The following is a 9,759-nucleotide window of genomic DNA, read 5'->3' as shown; positions in this document are numbered from 1 at the left end:
GTGTGTTGCTAATTAAATGAATTCAGTGGAGCTGAATATGTGATTGTACAAATTTCAATTTGAACTTGTAATTATTTATGTAGTTCAATATGTTGGTTAGTTTGGGAATTAATTGTTCGATTGTTGGCCCGAAATGAACATATATGAATAGAGTTTGAATTATGGAATTATATATATAAGATGTTGTAAATTAAATATATTTTTTAAAGAGGTTATACTATTTGAAAATAGGGTTAATTATATTTTTGTCATTTAAATTATGATCATTTTTGTATTTTGGCATTTGAACTTGTTTTTTTTTTATGTCAACTTACTATCTTAACTTTATTGCACTTTTGCTATTCTGTAGCTATTTAAAGTGCACATGTGACATTTAAGGATTATGTGATGTGATACTTTTTACATATGCACAACATGTGGTATTTTTTTATAGAAAGAACAAGAAAAATATGACCATATATGGCAAAATGTAATTTTTACAAAGTTGAGATGACAAGTTGACCAAAGAAAAAAAACAAATATCAATGGCAAAGTATAGAAAGAAGCATAGTTCAGATAACAAAATGCAATTTACGCTTGAAAATAAGATGTTTATAAGAATTTATTAAAAAAAAAGGCAAAATTGCAAAATTAGTCTTGTAATTAAAATTGTCAGTTCAATACTTACAGGACTAATTTTGGCTACCCCGTATATTTTACAGGACCAATTTTATAATTTTTCCTTAAAAAAGGTAGGAAGTTTCTAATTCACTTTTAAAATGTTAACAACTTTCTTGGATTCTCTTCATTTTAATTTCAAAAAGATTATCATTAATTTGCAAATATTGTATGAACTCTAAGATCTTAGCTCATTTCATTCAAACAGTTTAAGGGCTTAATCTTAAAATAAGGTCAAACATCGTATAAATCGTAAAAGATATTTTATTAAATGTATGATCGTTGTAAGAACCTATAAAGGTTTAATGCAATTTATATCGTATAGAATATATCCTTATCAATCAATGGTTAGATGTTATTTGATATGAATCGACAATCTATATTTTTAGTAATATAAATTAAACCCATTGCTCAAGTTTATTGGATTAATCCAGGGGTTCAACTTTAATTTAACAAATATACGACCTATATTTTATTTGATATAAACATGTGCTTGCAATTAACTATTTATTAGTACTAACATATATTTACTTTATAAAAATATATCAACAATTTTATATATAAGGCAAAATTATAAAATTAGTCCTTTATGTATAGGAGGTAATAAAATTAATCCCGGAAGTATTTCGTTGGGAATTTTAATCATGTAAGTTTTAATTTAGTGACAATTTTAATCATTCGGATAAAAAAATTGCCAGATTTTAGCTGGACAAATTGGGATTGAGGGTTCCGACAGCTAACTAGGTTCGAATTAAACACGTGGCATCCTCATATGATGTTGACATAAAAAAAAGTTAAAAAAAAAAGAAAAAGAACCAAAAATGTAGACCTCGCCCCCTTGTTGTTGCCTAACACCCTACCTCAGCCATTGTTGCCGACAACCCCTATCAGCGATAGCTCCCCCTCCCCCCGGCAACCTTTCCCGTCCAATCAGAGCTCCATTTTGGCCCGCAATGCTCCCTCACATGCCACTAGCCGTCAGCCGACCCTTCACCTCTCTCTCTCTCTCTCTCTCTCTCTCTCTCTTCCCCTTTCTCGCCGCTCGGCCTCCATTGTCGGAAACCACTACTGGTAGTGGATTCGTCTCTTCACTGTGCACCTTTCCATACCCTTTTCTCCGACATTCCCATCTGCGGCTAACTACTTCACAGCACCTCTTTTAATTTGCTGCTTTCGCCTCTCTTTTCCCTCCCTGTTCCTTGCTTCGGCGAATGCCAATCGGAGCCGGACTTTCACTACAAAAAAAAATTAAATTTGGCATGGGTGAAAATTCCAAAACCCATACCATATTGGAACGGGCTTTGGAACACATGAAAAACGAATATTGATAAATGACGTCATGATGCATATTTCTTTTGAGTTATAATTTTTTACCGATAAAATCATTCCAACATGTGTTCCAAACTAACAATTACAAAATTCGTCGAAAGACCGTTCCAAAATAGCAGCGGTTAATATTTGAAACTCTGTTTGGAGCACATTATTAGCAAGACCGTTCCTATATGTGTGATAATGGATATCCAAAAGATGACAATTAGAAAATGTATTATGAAATGAGGTACAATTTAGAATGGCTTTAGTACACACTTAATCAATTATGTTAAAAATCGTTCCAAATTATGAGTTTTATTTAAGAAGTAATGTGTTTCAAAAACCGTTTCAAGACCCGCTACAAACTGAAACGATTTTTGGATCGAATTTTATGGACAATTTGCAAAATAATGTCTCACACAAATAAAATTATTTTTAAAACAAAAAAATAATATTTTTCTGTTTAGGAACCAACAAACTGTTCCAAACACCGTTCCAACTTTGAACGGCCTTTAAAATAAAAATCGTTCCTAAATACATTACAATATCCTAAATAAAAAAGGAGGAAAAATCAAAATTTAGGAACGGTCAGTTTATTCTAACTGTTCCAGAATTAGTTTCAAAAAATTTAATTTCACGCCAAATAAAAAGTAGAGGAAAAATCAAACTTAGAAAGGGTTTTAAATATTTGACCGTTCCTAAAATGAATTTAAATAAAACAGTGCCTAAATATATAAAATATCCGTTCTAAAATGATTAACAAAAAATTGTTCCTAAATAAGGTCCAAAATCGTTCCTAAATATGTCCACAGATTCCTGGTTCACTTTTCAGTTACTATATCTCAACATCCGGGGACACTGACTAATTCCAAACTTAAACGCATAAAAATACTTTATATATGTGAACATATCTAGCGGTCCGATCTAAAATCACATGATTTGATGGACAGTTACATCGTTTTTAACCTCGTTGATTGTGTATCAGATATATCTCAGTATCCGTATAACAAAAATGTCCAAAACTTTATAAAATATAGTATTTTGTCGATTTAATAATATCCGACAGTCTGATTAAAATTTTAACAATTTGATTAGGTGATCCAATACAACAGTATAAGATGCTACTTACATTTATGTAAGGCTAACAATCTTATATACAGAAATATACTTGATCTTTTGAACATGTATCAATTTAATTCAAAGTATTATATGTTTCCAAAGGCCTTAATTAATTTATGGTTTACTTTTCTTCTGATCATTAACATGTCTGGGATGATTTTTCTATATTTTTTATTTTCTTAGGAAAAATAATTTTCGCACACAATTAATAACGATTTTTTAAAAAATAGGAACAATTTTATTAAAAACGTTCCAAAACGACGTTGGTTTTGGATTAAATAATATCATTTTTATTTTTAGAATGATTTTAAAAATAAGAACAATTATTGTTAAAAGTGCTCGTAAACTGAAACGATGTCATCTTGGTTATTTGAAATTATTTTTTAAAAAATGCTTGTTTCAAAATCCGTTCCAAAAATTAATATATATATACAACACTTAGCAAATCTTTTCTTTTCCTTCTTCCCTCACTCTCGTCCTCTCTCTCTTTTCCCGACTCTCGCCTCCCTATGCCGTCCGCCGCCGTCGTCACCCCTTTTTCGCCACTAGTAGAGGTAAGTTACCGCTTTATTTTTTAATATATTTTTGTAATTTTAAAAATAGTTTCAAAAATTTCCAATTGTAAAATTTTTCTTAATTTTCTGGGTTTTAAAAAAGTTTCTGTAAGTTTTATAAATATTTCTAATAGTTTTCTGTAATTTTTTAAAATTTTAATACATTTCTGAAATTTAAAAAAAAAATCATAATTTTTGGTAATTTTAATAATTTTCTGTAATTATTATAAATTGTAATAATTTTGATAATCTTAGAAGTATATAAAAGTTTTTAAAAATTTAACAATTTTATGTAATTTTTAACATTTTTCATAATTTTCTATTTTTAAAAATAAAAAAATTCTGCAAAAAAATTTATTTTATGTAATTTCTGCAATTATAGAAATATATATATCACACTGAAATTACGTCATATTTAGGAATGGTTGTTGTAATATTCCACCATATGCGTATTTAAATCATTTTAAATTGTACCTCATTTTGAAATAAATTTACTAACTGTCATTTTTTTTACATCAATCATCTCATATATAGGAACAGTCAGCTCAAAGTGTCCCTAATTTTCATAATGTGTTCCAAAAAGAACTCTAATTGTTTACCGTTACAAGTACGGGATCGGTTTTAGGAACATAAATTCTAACTGTTATTTTAGAGCACCATTGATAATGATTTGACCGTACCAAAACAATAACACATCAAATATGAGAATCATGACGTGATCCGCCACTATCCGTTCCTCATTAGTACCCATATCCATTCTAAATGCAGAACGGGCTCTAAAAGATTGTCCAAACCGTATCAAATTCCACTTTCTTTTATTTTGTAGTGGGTGGCCATGGTGGGGGTGGATTGGAGGGTTAGGGATAAAATTTATGAATTTATACCTATAAAATCTTGACCGGAGACTTTAAAAATAAAGGGTATCAATATAAAGGGTATCAATATAAGTATTTGATTAAAAATAAAAATGAAAATAAAAATTAACTCGTATTGTTCAATTCTTCGAGTGAGTTTTATTTTTTTCCCCATGAGGGAGTTTACGAACATTTTTTTTTTTTTTTGTCATGGGGTTTCTTAAATATTATTGAACTTTCACGGGATAAATTACATTAAAACCAAACGTTTGATCAAACATGAACTCTTTGAATTCATATATATTGAGATCCCACTATTCAATCTAGAGTCTTGCCCTAATTGTGTTGTTTTCTTGTTCACATGAATGGTAATTAAAATAACTAAACTTTTTTCACATGATTTACCACTTAATTAATTAATGGTGTTGAGTCAAATGTGATAAGAAAAGGGTACCCCTTTTTACCTAAAAGTGCAATCCCTTTTTTGCTACTCAATAATGTATGTAGAAGAGTTGAGCTAATTTTGTGTGGAAAATGTTTGGTAGATCACATCCACATGCATCATGCACTACACATGAAACTTCAGCTACTTTTTCTTATCAAGGGAAAGGGATTCTTTTTCCCAATTAATTCTTATCATGATAGCTCAAGTTCCTAACTTGTATTAATTAATTGGGATAATTATACTTTTTATTTACAGAAATAGGGGTAGTTTGTGTAATGATGTTAACATTTTTGGAACTATATGTGTAATTTTTCAAAAGGTAAGGCAGTTTGTGTAAATGATATTAACATTTGTGGTGGTGTATATACGTAATTATCCAAAAAAATAGAAACAATTTATGTAAACAGACCATAAATCAGAAGATGTAAATGCAATTATTTTTAATTTTACTAATGTTGCTTTTATGGGACAACTAGGTGCATAAATTTTGTCACATGCTAGTGCTCTATTGGTAATTTATGCTTAAGCAATAGTTTGGAAATCATACTAGCTAGGCCAATTGATATACACTTCTTGTGTCTTAGTTTGCCAGTCCCTTATTAAGTATACGGGAAAAGTATTATTTTAGTCCGCTAAATATGCCTAATTTTAATTTTAGTCCGAAAACTACGTCCGTTTTTGTTTAGTTCCAATAACTTATGAAATTGCTTAGTTTTAGTACTCTGGTAGATTTTCGGATAATTTTACCCCTATGCAACTTTTGAAAAGCAGTTTTAGCCCATATGCACTCATAAGGGTAAAATTGTCCGAAAATCTGCCAGAGGACTAAAAGTAAGTAATTTTATAAGTTACTGGACCTAAACGAAAATGGACATAATTATCGGACTAAAAGTAAAATTAGACATACTTAACAAACTAAAATAATATTTTTCCCTAAGTATACATCGCTTCCTCACATCTTCCCAAAATTATTAAGTATACATCTGCCGCTAAATGCATCTCTTATTTAAACGTCTTATAAATAATGTAATAGGAAATTGCTTTCGTGTCTCTAAATCCGCCTCTGTTTTATCTCTATCTATAATTTTTCGTCTCTAAAACCCTATTTTCCTGTGTCCATAATTTTCATATTTCAATACCCTATTCTCTTGTAATGCTTGTCTCTTGACCTAAAATCTAAATTCCAACCCTCTATCATAGAACATGTGAGTTTGGAAGAACAGAAAAGTGTAAATTCCGGCAGCCAACCCCAACCATATATGCACTTGTTGGGCACCTTTCATTACATAAATAATTCAATCACATACAATTGTAAGAAAAACCTAATTGAATGAGACCAAACACTTAGTAAAATAACCTAATTGAACTTTTCTTTTAGGATAAATTGCATTGGTACCCCTCATGTTAGGTTTAATTACACTAACATCCTCTGTCGTTTGTAAAATTATAAATACATCTCTCGAGGTTTTAGTTGTAATTACAAATACATTTCTTGTTGAATGACGAAACTTTTCACAAAACACACCCTAGATGCATTACTCTAACACCAAATCAAGGTATATACCTATCATTTTATGACGAGCGAGTAGAGGGTGTTTGTATAATTAAGCTTAATCGTAGGGGTATATGTAATTCTTTCTAGGGTTGTACCTAAAAGGATCGCATTCTTGTCCGAATTGTACCTTATATGTACAACATTTACTTTGCAATGCATTTCCTAATTCATGGTATAAAATAAGAACCTAATTTTTCTTAATAAGATTCGATTGATTATTACGTCGTCCAAACTCATATACTAATTCAATATATTGATTTTTCTAAATCAACAAACATATTCCAAAGAAAGCAAACAAATGAATTTTAAAAAAATACACTATTATAAAAAGTATATTACACATAATTTTAAAAAGGTACTGAAAAGTATACGTGGTTTTGAGAAATATGAAATTCTCATATTATTTTTTAAATATTAAAAGACGATACAATATTCCAAAGTTTATTTTATGATAGATCAAAAATTTAATAATTTATAATATGCAATAGGGGTGAATAGCAATTTATCTTCCTGTAATATTGCAAATAAAAAAATTACTTTCATATGAAAAAAAAAAATGCAATTTACCCCATGTGCTTTCTAAATAAAACAATTTACCTTCCTGTTTAAGGAGGTAAATTGCTTCATTTTAAAAAATACAGGGAGGTAAATTATTGTATTTTAAAAAATACAGAAAGATAAATTGCAATTTATTTTTCATAGATAGATAATTTGCTCATTTATAATATCACAAGAGGTTGTTTACGTTTTTCCTTACGTAATAAATACTGAATTTACCATTATTGGGCATAAGAATGTTGAGGATTAATTAATTTAGACTTTCAGTTTATTTGAAATGACATCATATATTAATTAACACAAAATTCCAAGATTTATAATAGCAAAGATTTTGAATTCGAATTTCATTGAGATATGTCTCGTTTATAAAACCTTGTTATTATTCTTATTTTATTAATTAACATATCAATTATAGATAAATTGCAATTGGCACGTACTCGATGTACATGTATAATTATATATTTTTATTATATCTATTTAATTGAATAAAAAATAAATATAAAATAGATAATTGATCAAAATTAATAAAATAAACAAATTTTAGATATGCATGTATTGATGGTTACTAAAAAAAACACTTATTAATGAAAAAATAGTTATTTGTGGTAGAAATATGCATAGTTAATTGCATTTTAGACGATTCAAATTCTTTTTTTTTTTTTTTTTGAAATAAGAGCGATGAACTATTATTAATTGAAATAAATTGATTATAATTATTCTTGTTGAATATCAATATTTAACGAAAACCATTACCACAATCAATAATATCAGATAAACTAAATCTAACCAACATCTACTATTACAGTAGAAACAAGACCTACTATTCAGTAGAAACAACATTTCGCGCATAAGACGGGGTTCGAAGAGGTCATGAAGCTTCAGTTTCGCCAACTCAGTTAGACTTCATTGACTATTAAATGATTCACGTTTGTCGACCATAATAGTTAACAAGTAGTATAAATTTATAAAATAATGGGATTATAACTATTTAATTAAAATCATATAATTGTTGCACACACACATATATATATGTATGAATATTTGTAAATAATTAGAGGTATTATTAAATATGTGATGCACATGTGATAGCATATGCTGTGTTATTAAATGTAAAGACAGCCAAACATTAGACAATTGTTGGAATTCCTACCAATTTCAACCCAAACAGCTGCCTTCATTTCTGTTCTCTCAATCAGAATGGCCACCAATTTTCCACTTTTTATATAGATACCCCTACTTCTCACATAACAGTTATAAGGATAATTACCATTTTCATCCCTATATTTAGCCATTAATTTGTTTTTGGTCCATAATCTTTCTTATATTCAATTTTGACACTTTGGAAAGGAAACCGGCCATTTCTCCTGCCTTTCCAATTTCCTCATTTCTTGGGCATATTAAAAAAAGTGATATAAAGGGTGCCAAAAAGTGAGTGCAACCTGACAACGGGCGGGTTTGCCTGATCACAGACCTGCCTTGAATTGCCCCGTCCTGCCTCTTTAAAACCCCGATGTCGCCCCGCCCCATCAAAAATAATTTAATTAAGGGATAGTCACACTCTCTTTTCTTGAGATTTGATATAATTGTACGTAGGTCCTTCTATATTTTGAGAAATTACATATAGCACCCGTAAGGTTTGCTTCCGTCTAATAGATAAGTCACTTCATTAGTCAAAATTCACCGGAATTTTTTGATATTAACAAAAAAATGAGGAAAAAAATGTATATTTATCCCTAATTGACTTATTTTCGATTTATTGCAGGTCAGATAAATTTTTTTATAATCAAATTACCTTCATGCGTCTTCATGCGTTAATACATGTGTATGAGATATATTTTCACCACTATAAGGGTAGCTTAGTCTGAAAAAATTATTTGACCTGCAATAAGTCAGTAATAAGTTAATCGATAGTAAATATCAATTTTTATTTAGTTTTTTTTGTTAATATTAGCAAATTTATTGAATTTTAATTAACGGAGGGACTGATTTGTTAGACGAAAGCAAACTTCAGGGGTACTAGATGTAATTTCTCAAACCATAGGGAATCTATATGTAATTACACCAAATCTCAAAAGAGGGGAGTGTAATTATCCCTTTAACTAATGGATTAATTGAATAAATGGTGAAATTAAAGATGAAATTAGAAAAATTATTTTTTGTTTTGTTCTTAATTTTATATTTTATATAAGTGTCTCAAATTATATATTAAAAATAACCATCATTTTAAATGTAGATAATTTTAATAAGGCAGAGTTTTTAATTTAAAATGAATTGTATATGATAAAGTATATGTTTATCTAAATTATTATCTTTTTCACAAAGTAATATCATTTTACAATTTACAATGAATTATATAATACAAAAACTACATTCAACTAATATTTTAATTTTGTAATAAATAATATTATTTTAGGCTTAAATACCTTAACATACATTCATCCAACTTATTAATTTTTCTCATTAGTTAATGTTTTATTTTTTCTATTTCATATATAGAGTTTGATATATACAAACTTATTTAAGAATTTACGTATAATATTATAATTTTTATTATTAATATATTACATATGAATAATAAATAATAAAAAGTGTATAAAATATGAGTTGGCGGAGTCTAATACAAAACTCATACCCCGTCTTGGATCTAGTTAGGTCCCAACCCTTAGCACCTGGACCCACCCTGAACCGTAAATTGATAAAAAAAAA

Source organism: Sesamum indicum, linkage group LG12 (assembly GCF_026168435.1).
Source record: "Sesamum indicum cultivar Baizhima isolate 11 linkage group LG12, ASM2616843v1, whole genome shotgun sequence".
Classification (NCBI taxonomy): domain Eukaryota; kingdom Viridiplantae; phylum Streptophyta; class Magnoliopsida; order Lamiales; family Pedaliaceae; genus Sesamum; species Sesamum indicum.
Note: the sequence above shows the minus strand (reverse complement) of the source record.